Below are 17,570 nucleotides of genomic sequence, written 5' to 3'. Positions count from 1 at the left end.
AATACAATTAATTTCTGAAATAGAATAAGAATAGTTGAAAATATCATTATTATAAATGTTTATTGAAATGAAACAGTTATTTTGAAATAAAATCAGAAGAATGAGATCCAAACAGAAAATTCTTAAAAATACAAATTATGTTTGTTCGATTACTTTGAAAGTCCTACTAAAAGCCAGGGACATAGGCTAGCCAGAGTACCCAGAGAAAAATCACCAACCAGTATAGTCTGTACCTGCCAACTGTCCCACACGGCATTCAAAGTTTTGACCCGCCAGGAGGGTTTGTCGTAATATGCTGGGATATTTTAACCACTTCGAGAGATTTTGTGGCCATGGGAAGAAAATGTTGTGGTTATTGATCATGTAATGAAAGAGTTAAAATGTATAGTGAAAATGCTGAGGAGGATTGAAATGGTAGTCTAGAACAGAGTGGTCACCTTTTTAGAGACATATTTGACAATATATAAAGAGATTAAATGGAAGGATGTGTGTTATAATCAATTCACTGAAAGATTAACAAGAGCTGTTTGAGAACAGCAAAGTTTGCCTTAGTTTACCTTGAGGAATTTTCGGCCCACGGGGCCCTTGAAATTCAATATTCTCCCATAATTTTTACATAAACTATTGTCACTTATGACAATATAACAGTGAAAAAATCAAAGTGAGCTGCTCAAGGACAAAATCATTTCAACATTTGCACCAAAATCGTAACCATGCAATACTGATGCAAGCTAAAATTAGTTTCTAATACCCAGTTTCTGTGACCCATGTCTAGTGTTCAATGCCATTGTTTTCAAATTATCCCATATTTTGAAGTTGATTCATTTATTTGGCCTAGCGCTTCAAGGAATAAATGGTGACCCAGCTAAAACAATGATTACGCAAGCTGATATACACATTCATCACCAGGTGGCAGCTCTCCTTGAAGTCTAAGATTGATGTGGGTTTCATTAGTCCGTAACAATGTGCTCATTCAATGGAATATGCAAGTAGGAGCCTAAAAGAAACGCGTTTCTTACTTTTTCTATACTCCGAGATCCGTCATCAACAGATAACTCAAGGCTGGCTTAAGGTCAACCAATCCTTATATCGACTGGCAAAGACAGATCTCCTTACTATGTTTCGATGAGATTAATTAATGATTTTCATGAATTCAACAAATAGTTCTGCTCCATCGATCACGCCCTTTGAGAAGATCAGATTAGAAGGAAATTTCCAGATCATCAGTTAAATTGAACGAGAACTGAGGTGACAAGGCCAAGCTGACATTTCAGTGGTATCTAGTCTTGAGATCACCGACAAATGATCTAAATGTATTTTGTGATGTAAGTAATTATACTGAATACCTTTAATTAGAAGCTGACAGGAAGCTCATGGCTGCCGGGATCACGCATGACTGATCAATTCATGTACACCCGCCATCCTATAGGCTACTTACATCTAGAGTGCAGGCATGCTTAGCTCAATTCTAGCAATTAAGAATGTCGGGGATGAAACAACTAGTATCTATCTTCAGCAAACATCAGGTAGGCTAATATACACACAGACAAAGTATTCTCAGGCTCACAATGAAGAAATATCATTCTTTTTCAAAATCAGGAAAAACTAGAAAATGTCTGATTAGACAAATACAATGCCCGTTATATTATAAAATTTTAATTATTATAATAAATATCTAACAATCTTTAAACTTTATTAGTTGATCAACCTACATTAATTAGTCACTTGTCGATTATTTATATCAAACTAATTTATTGTAAAGGTGATTTTTTTCACATTTTAACGCCAAATAACTTTTTCTCTTGGTTTGTGCAATTTATATTTGAAACGCTCTATTGTACCTCACATTTGTAGTCTTAATTTGTTTTAGTTTCTGATTTTTGCGAATTCAAATCAACAAAACTATATGAAATTGTACGTGAAATATTACGTTCATGTACTGTACACTATTTGGCTCCAGATTACTGGGTGCATATATATATATATTATATATATAGCTAGACACATGTGGGGCTGAACTTTAACTAAATCAACCCTAAAATTTCATAATGGACTGGTCTAGTCTTTGATTTAGAAGGACCTAAATGTGTCTTAAGAGGCAAATGAGTTCATCATTTTCCAAATCATATGCAGCCGAATTAGACTTATATTGGACTATAAGTCTATCATTAGTGACCAGGTAGCTCAGCAGTAGAAATTTAGCTAGTGTTCGGAGGTTCCAAGTTCAAATCCAGGTCTTGTCGCTACATTTTCTCCTCTCTTGTTACATATATATGTGTTTTATATAGACATCTAAACAACACATTCCATGTGATTTTACGACAGATTCTGAAACAACAAATCTAGATGTCTCATTTACTGTTATTCATATTGCATTGATGTCGATGATAATCATTACACATTGTTACTGAAAAGTTGAAGATGTCAGATCGATCACTTACAATGGTAGTTACATTATTATTTTCTTACAGTAAACCAACTGTATTAGTTTGTTCCAGAAATGGAATTTTCCCCAGAGATATAATTTTATATAGAGAAGCATGCATGTCCTCCTGGTCTGATAAAGTAATTCCATGTTTGAGGTTTCTGGTTGTACAAGACATAACCTGTGCATTGTCACAATAATTCTATAGGCCAATAAAAAAAATATTTATCAATTTAGGACACTATAGCTGGAAGCTTTTTGTAGTTTGTGATATCCTGATTTATTTATTGGGAGCATATTTTCTGCAGACAGGAGGCGTACCAAATGGTGTCAATATCAAATACAACAGCTGTATAGTTATCGGTAGTAATAATTTCCCAAGGACAGGAGGCGCATACTTCATGTAGTTGTCTCCTTATTTGATACCTAAACTACATTTATCGTAACACATATAATTTCTTCCACATCTTTTGTAATCTTATTCTGACGATGCAAAATGTCTCTCAGAGATGACCTGAATTACTGAAACATATATTTATAGCCAATATTTTACTCCACTGCTCTATCCTTTATTTCAAGTGCAGTTTGGGCTTGTGCCCAAAGGAGGCCATATACACCGAACATCGAAGGACAAAAAAAAGAAAGAAAATTTTTGTTATAAAGAAACACAAATAAATAAAATATAAAAAAATGGATTTTTAATTCATACTCTGAAGGAAAGGTCACCAATAGACAAAAACAATTACCGAAATTCAATATCAATAATTTTTGAAACCACAGCTACAATACAGGAAGTCTTCTTTCTTTTTCTACATTATTATAGTTGGATGGTTGTATTTGGTGGCGACATAAACAATACTATAATGCACATGTATCACAGGATGGTTATATAAGTCACATGATCATCCAAACTGGTTTTAATCATGACTTGTCAATTTGAATTTGGCAAATATGAATAGAGGAAATTTCTTGTTTCTTGATGAATACAAGTTATATTTCATCAAAATTTCCACTTCGCAAGATGAAATATTACTGTATCTATCAAAAAAACAAGTAATGTTCTATTTATTACATTTGTTTTCTCGCTTCCATTTACAGAAGACCATCACTACTAGTTCAGCAATTTAAGGTTATTCCCACCATAGTATTATACAGTTATTTATCCTTGCGATTATTACTTATTTATGTGAGCATAACATTTCTACACAAAAATATATTGTCATTTATGTGCACAAACTAATGATGTCACAATGAAAATGATATTTTCACTGTCAATGCTGCCTTCTGATTGGTCAGCAAGTAAAAATATCAAAAGGGATATTTTCACTCCATAAAAACTTATATTTCACTGCGAAAAATGTAATAAAAATTGTTATGCATTTGGCCTGTGTGACCTTGAAAGTTTGTTAAAGTAATTTATTTAAGACTATTTCGTACGTTTTACATGAGATGAATCATTAAGAGATTGTTTGAAGATATTAAGGCTGATACCACATGTAAACCAACATATTTTTACTTGCTTATTTTGCATATCATTTGAGTATTAATGAATATAAATAGCTGTAAAAATGATTCAGTTGTGAATCAATGCCTCTTTTCTGTAAATTTTGAAATCAATTCAATGTGAAAATATTGTTAGGCATGAAAAGGCTGAATCAAGTCGCATGAAAATAAGTTGGTTTGCAGAAGGTGGATAGATTTAGTAACCTGCAAACAATGAATGAAACGTACCCTATACATATGGCTTAGCTCATAAATCACCTATAATGTTCTATTACATAATCTAGGTGTTAAAGTGAAATAATGACTTACCTCTCGTAAAATGTTAGGAGCAATTAAAAGTTCTCCTCGATATCAACAGATAATGCTAAACCTCTTTCCTTTTGAGATCAGAAATTGTTTCTTGACTTGAAGAAAGCATTACATAATCTTTATATACCCTGTCCACATTGACCTTCAACTACTGACCAGGGACCAATTATGTGATCTAAGACCCATTGGACAGTTGCCATGACCACAGTAACATGACCCATGATGTCTTGGACACTTTCTCTTGTTTTACTTTGTAAACCAGGATTGTGCTCATTTCTACAGACCCGTCATGTTACCCAAAACTCCCCTGTGTCCAATGCATGTTGCACAGAAAAGGAGTTTTGTCTCGTATCGTTGCCTGGTTTGGGTTTATGGCAGTCTGACATTGGTCAGACAGGAAGGCCAACACATTAAAGAGTTCTCTCAGGGGAGACAATCCATTATGGAATCAAGTCAAAACATATTTACCATTGTTTCTGCCATACCATTTCACACAAATATGCACTTGGTAATATGCATGTTTTTAACACAAACGCATGGTTTGCATTCACTTATGATTCACAGAAAACAATTATTGAAAGTCATGTCTGATGATTAATGAATTTTTGGTCATACTTTACAAAACAATTCAAATATCTCTATTGACAAGCAATAACAATGTTCAAATGATTTCTTATTTTTTCTTATTCCCTGTAGAACCTTATAACAACCAATAATAGCCAGGCTAGTATTGCCCTGCATGTATGCCTTAAGGCTAGTATTGCCCTTTACCTTTGGACTAGTATTGCCTTTCATCTAATCATTGCCTACAGTTTTACTTTTGCCATCAGGCTAGTATTGCCCTTTACCTTTGGACTAGTATTGCCTTTCATCTAATCATTGCCTACAGTTTTACTTTTGCCATCAGGCTAGTATTGCCCTTCATCTATGTCTACAGCTTTACTTTTGCTTTCAGGCTAGTATTGATCTTTATTTATGCTTTCAGGCTAGAATTGCCCTTCACTTATACCTTCAGGCTAGTGTTGCCCTATACCTATACTTCAGGCTAGTATTGCCCTTCACCTATAGCTTCAGGCTAGTATTGTCCTTCACCCATACCTTCAGGCAAGTATGCCCTTCAGCTATACCTTCAGGCTAGTGTTGCCCTATACCTATACGTCTGGCTAGTATTGCCCTATACCTATACCTTCAGGCAAGTATTGCCCTTTACATGTGCCTTCAGGCTAATATTGCCCTATACCTATACTTCAGGCTAGTATTGCCCTTTACTTATACTTCAGGCTAATATTGCCCTATACCTAAATTTCAGGCTAGTATTGCCCTTCACCTATATCTTCAGGCAAGTATTGCCCTATACCTATACCTTCAGGCTAGTATTGCCCTATACCTATACTTCAGGTTAGTATTGCCCTATACCTATACTTCAGGGTAGTATTGCCCTTCACTTATGACGTCAGGCATGCACAACCCTTCACCTATACCGTCACACAAGTATAGCCATTCACCTATGCCTTCAGGCAAGTATTGTCATACACCTACACATTCAGGCTTGAATTGTCCTTCACCTATACCTTGAGGCTTGTATTGTCCTTCACCTATGCCTTCAGGCAAGTATTGTCCTTCACCTATGCCTTCAGGCAAGTATTGTCCTTCACCTATGCCTTCCAGCAAGTATTGTCATTCACCTATGCCTTCCAGCAAGTATTGTCCTTCACCTTTGCCTTTAGGCAAGTATTGTCCTTTACCTGTGCCTTCAGGCAAGTATTGCCCTTTACCTGTGCCATTGCCCTTCACTTATACCTTCAGGCTTTTTATTTTTAACATATATTCCAATAAAAGAGTTCCTCATCCAACCATTCACAATAAAACATTTCATCTGACCAATTTCTTTTGCAGTCTTTAGGACATTAGTCAGTTTAGCAATGCCTAGAATATACAAAACCTTTCTGTTGTGTCTATTAGAACACATATAATAGTGTACCTGACCAAAGTTGTATAAGATTTTTATCCAGATCAGGCAGTACTTATTATTTGCGTTGGCCTGCCTTTATCTAACTCAGTTATAAATCACTTAGCCAAGTCAATTTCTGTGCAAAATATATGTTGTTAAACTCCTATATATATGATATAACAATCATTAACTACTCTCAAGGGCAGATAACTCTAACATGCAAATACAGAATAAGTAAACAAACGACTAAGGTGCATGTGTACCCTTGTATAAAATGACAAGGTTGTATAGGAGATGATGAATGTTCTCCTGTGTGGTTAAAGATAATACGCCCATTAGAGTGGAAATATGTGTCATAAAATTTCCCCCTGATGATAGACAATGCCAGAGCGCTATGATAAGATATAGGATATATATTCTGGATTAGTGCCTCAACCATTATCGGTAAAAAAGCCATGCACTGTTTGCCAGGCTGTCGGTTTGATCTTTACATGATAGATGTTCTGAGGACGTTGTTGTGCCACAGTCTGTACCACGGGAGACTGCTATAAGTGAATATAATATCTACCAAATTAGGCACAACACGACAGAATTGTTTAGAAAATGATAAGGTATGTTATGTCTAGACAGAATTAAATACTAATCAGAATTTGTTTAGTTCCTCACCCCCTCGGAGTGCTGATTTGTCGTGTGGCGCGACTGCGACACCCTGAACATTCCACAAATAGCCTACTGCGACAGACCAGTTAGCCGCTAACAACCCTCTTGGGGACCTGACGCGTACCCTAATGTTTTGTCAGCATTGAAATGCTGTGATAGTTTTTGGATCGGCCACCTGGTTTATGGGTAATGATTCAGACAAGGTATTGTGGATGGCGGTCATTACACTATAACCGCCATCTGTCCAGATGACGGCTACTCTCAGAACTTACCCCTATTGGGAATAATGTCAGGCAATGATTTTACGCCACCTAATTCTCTCCTTCACAAATGAGAAAATTAGAAAGGGGAATAACTCATCAAATATAAAAAGTTTGAAATTATTTTAGGATATTTCAAGATTATTTAAAATACTGATAAATACCAAAATGGTTAAATTACTTAGAAATATTTTGTTACTTATATATGTGAAGTCTGACACTTTCTTTACAGATGAAGAAAAAATTTGAAATATCGCTCTGTTCCTCCATCAATTGAGCTTACAGAGGCCAACTGAAGAAAAGTCTTCTCAGAAAATCTTTCAGCTTATAGGTGAAAGAGCTTCCAGAAGCAGAAGAAGGCATATTGACAAAGGTCTGTACTCCTGCCTTGAGGTTTCTAATATCACTGAGGTAATAAGATATACGTTTCTTTCTGTCTTTAGTATTATTATCCAACTCTTATTTCAACAGTTGATGGACACAGTATAGGAAGCTATACTATACACTTACATTTGAATGTTGTCATTAATTCTGTCTTTGAAATGGGAGACAGATTATCATCTTATTAGCCAGTATGAACACCTTTGCAACTAGGAGGTTTCAAAATTCAGAAAAAAAAATTCTTCCTCCATACAAACTTAAGTAAGTAGGCAGTCTGTTTCTCTGACACCACAAAAAACAAAGGAATTTAACATTTTTTGGGAAACAAGTCACTTAATTGCACCAGTGACTCCGATTAGATGTTGCCCTTGACCTTAAAAGTCGATTACAGCCATCTATGTTATGGTTCTATGATCCCACACAAAAATTCTAAGAAATTCTATCTATGTAAGGTATGGTGGACAGTATGTGACACTGACCTGCACCAAATGAAGTTAGGTGTTTATTCAGGAGATGATAGGTTCTACAACTAAATGAAATTACTTTCCTCTTTAAAAGGAGATGACTTGGACCTAGTTTGCTGCTCCGACAACATTTTTTTTTTTATTTAACCAAGGCTAAATTGCGACCTTGACCTTGCAAATACAATCAGTGGAAGTCATATTCCTTTTCAAATAAAGATATTTTCACATTTTCAAAATTTTACCTTAGGAAATTATTATATATCATTTCCCTCTCCAAAAGGATGTAACCTTGAACTTGATCTCTACTTTAAACAGGTATACAGAAATATCATTTCCAGTAGGGGGACCAATGTCCATCAAAGGTGATTGTTTACTTGTTTACTTAGTATTGGTTAGGTGCCCTTGACCTTCACATTAAACAACAAGAGATCCCAGAGGGATCTTGGCGCCCACCAAAGAATGATCTGGGTCTGACAATGGAAAGAGGGATCTTTTCACTGCTTTTCAAACTTTTTCAAACACACTATATATAAAATTTGAGACAGATCGCTATAGTACTTTCTAAGAAATAGCGATAACAAACTTTAAGTATCAAAATCCAAGATGGCCACCTGTCGGCCATCTTGTTCACCGATCGGTCCCAAAATGCAATATGCACAACAAGGGTCCTAGGGGAACCTGTATATGAAATTTGAGAAAGATCCCTTCAGTACTTTTTGAGAAATAGCGGTAACAAACTTCAACTATCAAAATCCAAGATGGCCGCCTGTCGGCCATCTTGTTGACCGATTGGTCCCAAAATGCAATATGCACAACAAGGGTCCTAGGGGAACCTGTATATGAAATTTGAGAAAGATCCCTTCAGCACTTTTTGAGAAATAGCGGTAACAAACTTCAACTATCAAAATCCAAGATGGCCGCCTGTCGGCCATCTTGTTCACCGATCGGTCCCAAAATGCAATATGCACAACAAGGGTCCTAGGGGAACCTGTATAGGAAATTTGAGAAAGATCCCTTCAGCACTTTTTGAGAAATAGCGGTAACAAACTTCAACTATCAAAATCCAAGATGGCCGCCTGTCGGCCATCTTGTTCACCGATCGGTCCCAAAATGCAATATGCACAACAAGGGTCCTAGGGGAACCTGTATATGAAATTTGAGAAAGATCCCTTCAGCACTTTTTGAGAAATAGCGGTAACAAACTTCAACTATCAAAATCCAAGATGGCCGCCTGTCGGCCATCTTGTTGACCGATCAGTCCCAAAATGCAATATGCAAAACAAGGACCCTAGGGGAACCTATATATGAAATTTGAGAAAGATCCCTTCTACACATTTTGAGAAATAGCGGTAACAAACTTTAACTATCAAAATCCAAGATGGCCGCCTGTCGACTATCTTGTTCACCGATTGGTCCCAAAATGCAATATGCACAACTAGGGTCCTAGGGGAACCTGTATATGGAATTTGAGAGAAATCCCTTCTGCACTTTTTGAGAAATAGCGGTAACAAACTTCAACTATCAAAATCCAAGATGGCCGACTGTCGGCCATCTTGTTGACCGATCGGTCCCAAAATGCAATATGCACAACTAGGGTCCTAGGGGAACCTACATATGAAATTTGAGAAAGATCCTTTCTGCACTTTCTGAGGAATAGCGGTAACAAGAATTGTTAACGGACGGACGGACGGACGGAAGGACGGACGGACGACGGACCACGGACAAAAGGCGATTTGAATAGCCACGATTTGAATAGCCCACCATCTGATGATGGTGGGCTAAAAAAGTAATGGTGATATACATTGTAAACAATCACAGCAGGAAACTGAGAATGAGCCTGAGAAAACCAAAGTGATATAAAACTTGTGTAATTCATATATAGGGACTTGTAACATGGATTCAAGGGAAATTGCAGTGCTGCATAGTAAAAACACAACACCCCCATCTCCAAAAATCCAATGTATAATACAACCCCCTGTGGTATACAATTGCATCTATTTAGGCACTATTTACAAATTCTATGAGAAACCCAAAGATTTATTGAAAAACTGTGTAGTGTCAGTCTAAAAGAACAAAACCCTGATGTTTATTAGCGTCTACCATTAACAGTGCTCATACCTACAACGCAGCATTCCTACTGATCAATATGCATTTGTATTAGTAAATCTATGCTGCTACATCCATTCAAATTACTCCTAATAGAAAAAGAGCATTCACAAACATTTGTCATGCTTTGTTTTCGGTTTTTTTTTTTATTAAACTACTACTGCCTCCAGGTATTAGTATTAGGTTTGGCGAGGCATTCTACATCATTCCTCACCTATAACAGCATGTAGCAGGTTTTAATTGTAAATACTGTACATGGTAATACGTTAATTTGTCTTCAGCTTCGCTCTACAGGATATTTTCCCTTGACTCAATCAGCAGAGCTAGTGTAACAGAAGTGGGTCAGTGTGGTTTGTAAAAAGGGTTAGATATGGTCACTGTCATTGGGGGACACGAATGTCGAAAAACAGGGGAAAACAGTCACACACCTTCTCTCCACCTTCCTGTCAAGTGTTCTTACTAGGAATCAAAGTCTCTGTCATGAAAACTGAGCCAAAAAAACATGTTCTGTCAGCTGAATAAAGATTTGACTCCCTTTCCTACTAGGAGAAAATTTGGGACCCCAGGGTCATGAAATTCACAATTTTTGTAAAGACCATAACACTTTTCAATCTATGAAGAGTAATTGATATGCATGATTCCTCCACATCTGTGAGTTGAGAAGAGTTTTGGAAATTTCATCAATTTTATTCCTTTTGGCCCCTCCCTCAGCCCGCTTAGGCGAGGACCAGGTAGTTTACAATCTTGATTGGCCATATGCTGTAGTATGTCTGTGAATAATTTCATTAGATTTGCTTCAATAACTTTGGAGAAGAAGTAAAAATTTTCTTAATTGTTTACAGAGATACTTTTGACAGAAAAAAGCGATAAACAAAAGGTCACTCGAGACTTCATACCGATGGTGACCTAAATATTGTTCTACTCATTCAATTTATAGTTCCCTTTCAAGGAAGTGTGAACTTTTTGTCAGAGTAACATTATTGAATCTGCTTCAATAACATAAAGAAATGCTTGTCTTTTGGGTGTAATAGACCTATGACACAGAAATCAAAGGCAGTAAAATGTGTCTGTGTCATCAAATATCACTGGCACAATGAAGCAATCCTTCTATTCATTATCTTAATTCAACATGACAATATTCACCCCATTGTTGCTCATAAAAAATTTATACGAGGTGCTAAAATTAGAAACTGTTCCATTTAAGCATCTCATTTAAGCACATAACACAATCACAGTTTTTATTGTTCAAAGTAAAAATACCCAAAGGCAAACTTGTGACAAAGTAGTTAGTTATAATTTCCTCTGAGGATTCTGAAAAGCAGTAATATAAGCTGCCACAAGCCGTTTACAGCTAACCTTAACAACAGTTTTCCAAGAATATTAATTCTACAGAAAAAATCCAGGTCAGATTTTGTCAAAAGGTAAAAATATGGCACAAGGTAGGGAGGTATCCCTCATATCCTTGACAAGAAGTTTTCTCACAGATGAAAAGATTTCTATCCAAAAGAAAAAAGACAAGAAATTGGATGATATTATATATACTGTAACTTCTCTTTCATGATACTGAAATCTTGCAATCAGTTCAGATGAAACCTTGCAGACCTATACCATAATATTATAACTGACAGATGAATTATCTTAAATTTGATTTAATTTCATTTTTGGCTTTACATATGATAGAAACTGGTAAAGGAATGACTTTAAATATGACATAAATTGGTAAAAGAATATGGCTTTCAACATGACAGAAATTGGTTAAGAATAACAGAATCCTTCATACATGCCTGGGAACACAGTCACGTTTTGTGTGAGAATGGAAGCACATCATTGCGACTGACAGTGGAATCTCTCACGGAGGGGTTTTGGTAATTTAACCACTTAAACTAATTTGACAGGATAAAGACACATACAGCTTAGACACCTAGACAACTGTCATCTCGATGAGAGCAGACACACTAGTAGACATCTCGCTATTCCTGATATAGTAGTCCCTGACACGCTGTCAGCCCAATGCTTCTCAAGGTTATATTGCATTGACGACGTGCCTGGTGTGATTTTATAGATCGCATAGCCCCTTTGGGAGCTGCCGTGGGAAGTGTTTAAGGATATTAAAGACCCAATCAAAGGAGCTATCTCTGATCAAGTAATCACTGTACGAATAGTTAATAGTAATTAAGACATCATTTGTATCCTCGTTAACTTGTTTACCATAAACATTAAATCAGTAGACAATTATCGTGTGACAAATTGCTGTCAACAGACTATTTAGGAGGTAAGTTAGATGGTGAGGATATTGACCTAGACACTATTGATATCTGGACCAGATGTATTATGACCTTGACCATTGTCTTGTTTGACCTTTAGCGTGACAACAATAGGGATCCAATGGTACCCTTATAAGGTTTAAATACTGCTGTCTAGTCATTATCAGCATGTTAATGTATTTTTCTGAATTTAAATGCCACGGGTTCAAAAGTTACAATAAGATGGGCAAAATCTATATTGTATATTGTAGTTAAAGTATATTGACTTTGAATTCACTATTGTTAGTAGAAAGCCTTTGTTACACAAACAACAATGTAGACAGACTTATCAACGAGCTTTTCAGTATTTTTATTATCATACCATGGGATTCAGATGAATATTGAGATTACAATAACCATTGATTCACTTAAAAATCATCAGAAGGGATAGAACTATAGATGTACAAAATGATAGATACTGTCGTCAATGGCTACTAACTAGACAGGAAGATCAGTGGGGTTGTACTTCTATCACTTGAAAGAAAATTCTAAAGAGACCCTTCCTAAAGCATTAAACATTAGCCGATTACCCTATATTTTTTTTCTGCGATTAATTGATTTTTAACATCTTTGATGTTTTCCTTATAAAGCAAAACCACATAAACAACAGTGGAAGTAGTTATTAATAATTTTTATTAAAATAAATACAGAATTTTTAAAGAAAACATTCAACTTTGAATCAATCACAAATCTCTCTGAGGAGTTCTGAAGTCTTGTATTAGCCAGGAAAACAAGCCAAGTTTATTGCGAAATCCCAGAGAAATTTGTTTGTCACTACGATATGCAGGCTAACAGAGAAATGCTGTGGTTTTGTTTTTGTTTTTTCATAAAAGCATGCCGTGTGAAAAACTGATTGGTAAATTCCCTAGACAATGGATGGAACATTTGATAATTCCCACATCTTTTCCATAGCCAATCTATGTAATTGAGATTGCACATAAATTGTGGTTATATCACATCTTTGGCATCGTTTGCTATGAGAAGGTACACGAGACTCGAGTCTGCATTGTACAGCATACTATTGCAGCACAGCAATGCAACAAGGCTCATTTGTACTCTTTTAAGAGGAGAAGGCTTCTCAGAAGACCTTTCAACTATTTATAGAAGAGCTTCCAGAAGCACAAAAGACTTTTCAGCTTATTCATAGAAGAGCTTCCAGAAGCACAAAAGACCTTTCAGCTTCTTGATAGAAGAGCTTCCAGAAGCACAAAAGACCTTTCAGCTTATTGATAGAAGAGCTTCCAGAAGCACAGAAGACTTTTCAGCTTGTGTATAGAAGAGCTTCCAGAAGAACAGAAGACCTTTCAGCTTTTTTATAAGGGAGCTTACAGAAGAACAGAAGACCTTTCAGCTTTTTTATAAGGGAGCTTCCAGAAGAACAGAAGACCTTTCAGCTTATTGATAGAAGAGCTTCCAGAAGCACAGAAGACTTTTCAGCTTATTGATAGAAGAGCTTCCAGAAGCACAGAAGACTTTTCAGCTTGTGTATAGAAGAGCTTCCAGAAGCACAGAAGACCTTTCAGTTTATTTAAAGAAGAGCTTCCAGAAGCACAGAAGACCTTTCAGTTTATTTAAAGAAGAGCTTCCAGAAGCACAGAAGACCTTTCAGCTTATTTAAAGAAGAGCTTCCAGAAGCACAGAAGACCTTTCAGCTTATTTAAAGAAGAGCTTCCAGAAGCACAGAAGACTTTCAGCTTTATTGAAGAAGAGCTTTCCCAGAAGCACAGCCTTGTTATTAAGAAGACAGAAGACCTTTTTTAGGGCAGCTTATTATTGAAGAAGAGCTTCCAGAAGCACAGAAGACCTTTCACAGAAGACCTTTCATTTATTTAAAGAAGAGCTTCCAGAAGCACAGAAGACCTTTCAGCTTATTTAAAGAAGAGCTTCCAGAAGCACAGTAGACATTTCAGCGTATTTAAAGAAGAGCTTCCAGAAGCACAGAAGACTTTTCAGCTTATTGACAGAAGAGCTTCCAGAAGCACAGAAGACCTTTCAGCTTATTGGTGGAAGAGCTTCCAGAATAACAGAAGACTTTCACCTAAGCTTATAAATCACAGATGGAAGAGCTTACAGATGCACAGAAGACCTTTTATCTACTTGGAGCTTCCAAAAGCATAAGAGCTACAAATTAGTGATCAGAAGCTATATACTAGAAGCAGAAGAAGCAACTAAACTTTAATTCAGGAAAAGATTGAATTTTTCTATGTAGTACATCTTTAAGTTTATGTTTCCTTCTCAGTTCCCCATACAGTACCAAAAAAAAAAAATCATAATTATTCTCAAGATATACTACGTACATATATTATCATTACTTGTAATACATATCAATGCCATATAATGATCATTTCTGTTCTGTTTGAGAAATAGCAATTAGAATTTTTGTAAAAATCGGTCCCTGTTGGCCATGATATTAATGGCATATGTTTGATTTGTCCCCAAAATGTTATAATGCACAGCTTATATGGATACTTAAATTAGTGTAGACTACATGTTGAAATTTGGGAAATATCCCTGAAGTACTTTCTGAGAAAATTGAGATTTGTAAAACCAACTGTAATAATACTATAACTTTAGTATGCATATCTTATTAATTATGGAAGATATGCATAGGTACTAAAGTTATTGTTTGTGCTATTACTGAAATGATTTTTTTTTACTAAGTTCAACTGCCATAAATTCATGATAGCTTCTTTTTCAGCTAAATTGTTATTTATTTGTTCTTAAAATTCACAGTCTACTTTTGCCAAAATCCAAGATTGCCTCCTGTTTGCCATATTATCTTCTTTAATCAATCCCAAATTGCAATATGCACGTTGCAGGAACCAAGGAAAACCTACAATATCAATATTCTCTTCCATTCTCGCCCTAGAGCAAAAATAGATGTGGGATGTTTCAGGTGGACGTTTTATAATACCAGGGTCAAGCATGGGTTAATGTCAGTGTCACACATCTATAGGTTGACATATTGCAATTTTGACCCTCCAGCTTTTGGGCTTCATTACAGAGAATCGTTCTTGCCCATCATATCAGAAATACTCATATGAGAGGATGATTTTCCTATTTTTAAGTAAATGCAGATCTGAACTGAGGAATGATCGAACAAACAGAAATTTTTGAACAAGCAGTAAAATTTCAACAAATGTCCTCTGAAAATTTCTGATGGACATAGCTTTCAAATTATTGAGTCAGCAAGTGGTACATTATATAGTATCAACTTTATTGATGCAAAGCCTACTAGTACAATCTTTGTAGTGCTTCAAATCATATCAAATCAGTGGTAATTAATTTTCCTAATTTTCCTTCACTTCCAAGCTAAAAAGCATGCAGTTCTTTGCTTGGTTAACTTTCTAAAGAATAATAACCATGATGAAGTGATGTTATCCATCGTCTAGCCACTGTTGTAGCCTGATAACATCAACATTGCCAGGTCAGCATTAGCCAGAACATGGTCGCGCCACATGTAATGTCGTTACAGCCAGCTGGAAAGGTGGCGGACTTATCAATCAATTGATACTATTATGTAGCTTCTAGGCAATCACAGAAATAGTATTTATATCTATATATGTGTATATCCATGTCATTCCGGGCGAGATTTATGCCAAAGTGGCATTGATTCAACAAATATAGAAAGTGATTTCTACAGGTGAAATTGTTAAGTACACATATGTAGCAGACGGTAAGCCTCACAATATCTTTAGAAGGAGTGTATACTGTTGATATTGGCACTGATCTACAGCCAATCCATTTAACCTTGCAAACTGATCTCTAGTAATACTATTCATAGTTTTAGTTTTTGGACTAAAATCAATGAATTTACGTTTCCACAAAATTTGTTCTTTTTCATAAATGTAAACATGATATGTATGCATGCATTATCTGGCCATGACCTCAATTATGGTAACTTTGTTCATACATCTTTAATTGCCATGTATGGCTCATGACTTTCATTTCAGTTATCATGGTAGCCATACCTTGTCAAAATCAATGCATGATTACTTGTTCTTGACCTTAGTCTCATCAGACCTTGACCTCAGTAGTAACTCATGTATTTAACCTTGACCTTTTATTACTATGATAAATAGTTATGTAGACTTGACCTTGAATCCAAATTACCATAATTACCTGACATTGATCAAATGGTAATTACATTGAAATATCTGACCTTACCAATGATTAAACCCTGATTTGATATTTAACACCAACCACAGGTCAAAAAGCTTTTAAAAGAATGATTGCGTTGATGATTTAGAAAATAGCAATTGATGAACTAAATGTAGTAGTTTAAAAAGGAGAAATCTCTTCAAAAAGGAAATATGATTTAAATGTTTATATTTTAATAAACCTTTTGTTTCAGCATCAATAAATCCAGGAAATAAGGTATCCTTACTGATTTAGTAAACATCAAATTCACCTCTTGTTAAAGAAAGTGTTTTTAATTGTACACATGAGTCAGAAGTTAACAGAAATAAATGAGCTGCTTTTTACAAAACCCACTACATTCAAATTAGCAACAGAAGTTCTTAAAATAGCTCTGCAGTGTTTATAGAAGCTTAATTACAATCTCATCTACACCATTAGGAGATAAAGGAAGTAAAATACATTGCTGATTAGGGATATGTGTTGTTGAAAGGCTTCGAATACACTTATAACACACACCTTCCCCTCTTCCTACCACCAACACCCTTACCCAAAACATACAAAGCAACACCAAAGATTTCTATATGTTTTCAATGTATTTAAAATCAATTACTTAAATGTGATTGATTCATTTTTTTAAATAAAACAAGAGGCCCATGGGCCTTTACGGTCACCTTAGTTAGAATATATAATGAAACAAATAATGAAACAAATTAAAGACATATAAACACTATATGCTGGGCCTTGAAGTTGGTCAGTGGTTTATAAATTTGACCTTTTTAGACTATGAAGAGTATTTGCTTCCATCAAACCTGTGAACTTAGAGGTATTTTTTGAAATTTTAATCAATTTGACCCTGTTTGGTCCTGCCCCTCTGGTCCCCCAGGGGGTCATCGAGGACGGATATGGATGTTAAAATGCTATATCTTAGGCTAATAATTCTAATCAAGTTTGACTAATTTCCTATGAAAATTGGGCAAATAATGTTCACAAATGTGTTTTCCCCTATATAAACTATAGTAAACTTGACCCCCTCCCCAGGGGGAAACGTGAGACCCCAGGGTCATATAA

At 35.7% G+C, this 17,570-nt stretch overlaps 1 protein-coding gene across 6 annotated transcripts in view; it reads right to left on the bottom strand.

Moving 5' to 3' along the window:
* Window positions 1-17,570, bottom strand: part of LOC138321758 (synaptotagmin-1-like) — a 176,165-nt gene that overhangs the window by 110,732 nt on the left and 47,863 nt on the right. The window contains exon 1 of one of the 6 annotated variants that reach the window (XM_069265703.1): window positions 4,238-4,366. The exons of the other annotated variants lie outside the window; for them this stretch is intronic. The gene's annotated coding sequence lies outside the window, so the exon portion shown is untranslated. Of the gene's footprint in view, window positions 1-4,237; window positions 4,367-17,570 lie in introns of those variants that run through there. 6 annotated transcript variants of the gene reach the window in all.

The sequence above is a fragment of the Argopecten irradians genome, chromosome 4 (genome assembly GCF_041381155.1).
Source record: "Argopecten irradians isolate NY chromosome 4, Ai_NY, whole genome shotgun sequence".
In the NCBI taxonomy this organism is placed as follows: domain Eukaryota; kingdom Metazoa; phylum Mollusca; class Bivalvia; order Pectinida; family Pectinidae; genus Argopecten; species Argopecten irradians.
Note: the sequence above shows the minus strand (reverse complement) of the source record. Positions and strands in the feature narration are given on the sequence as shown.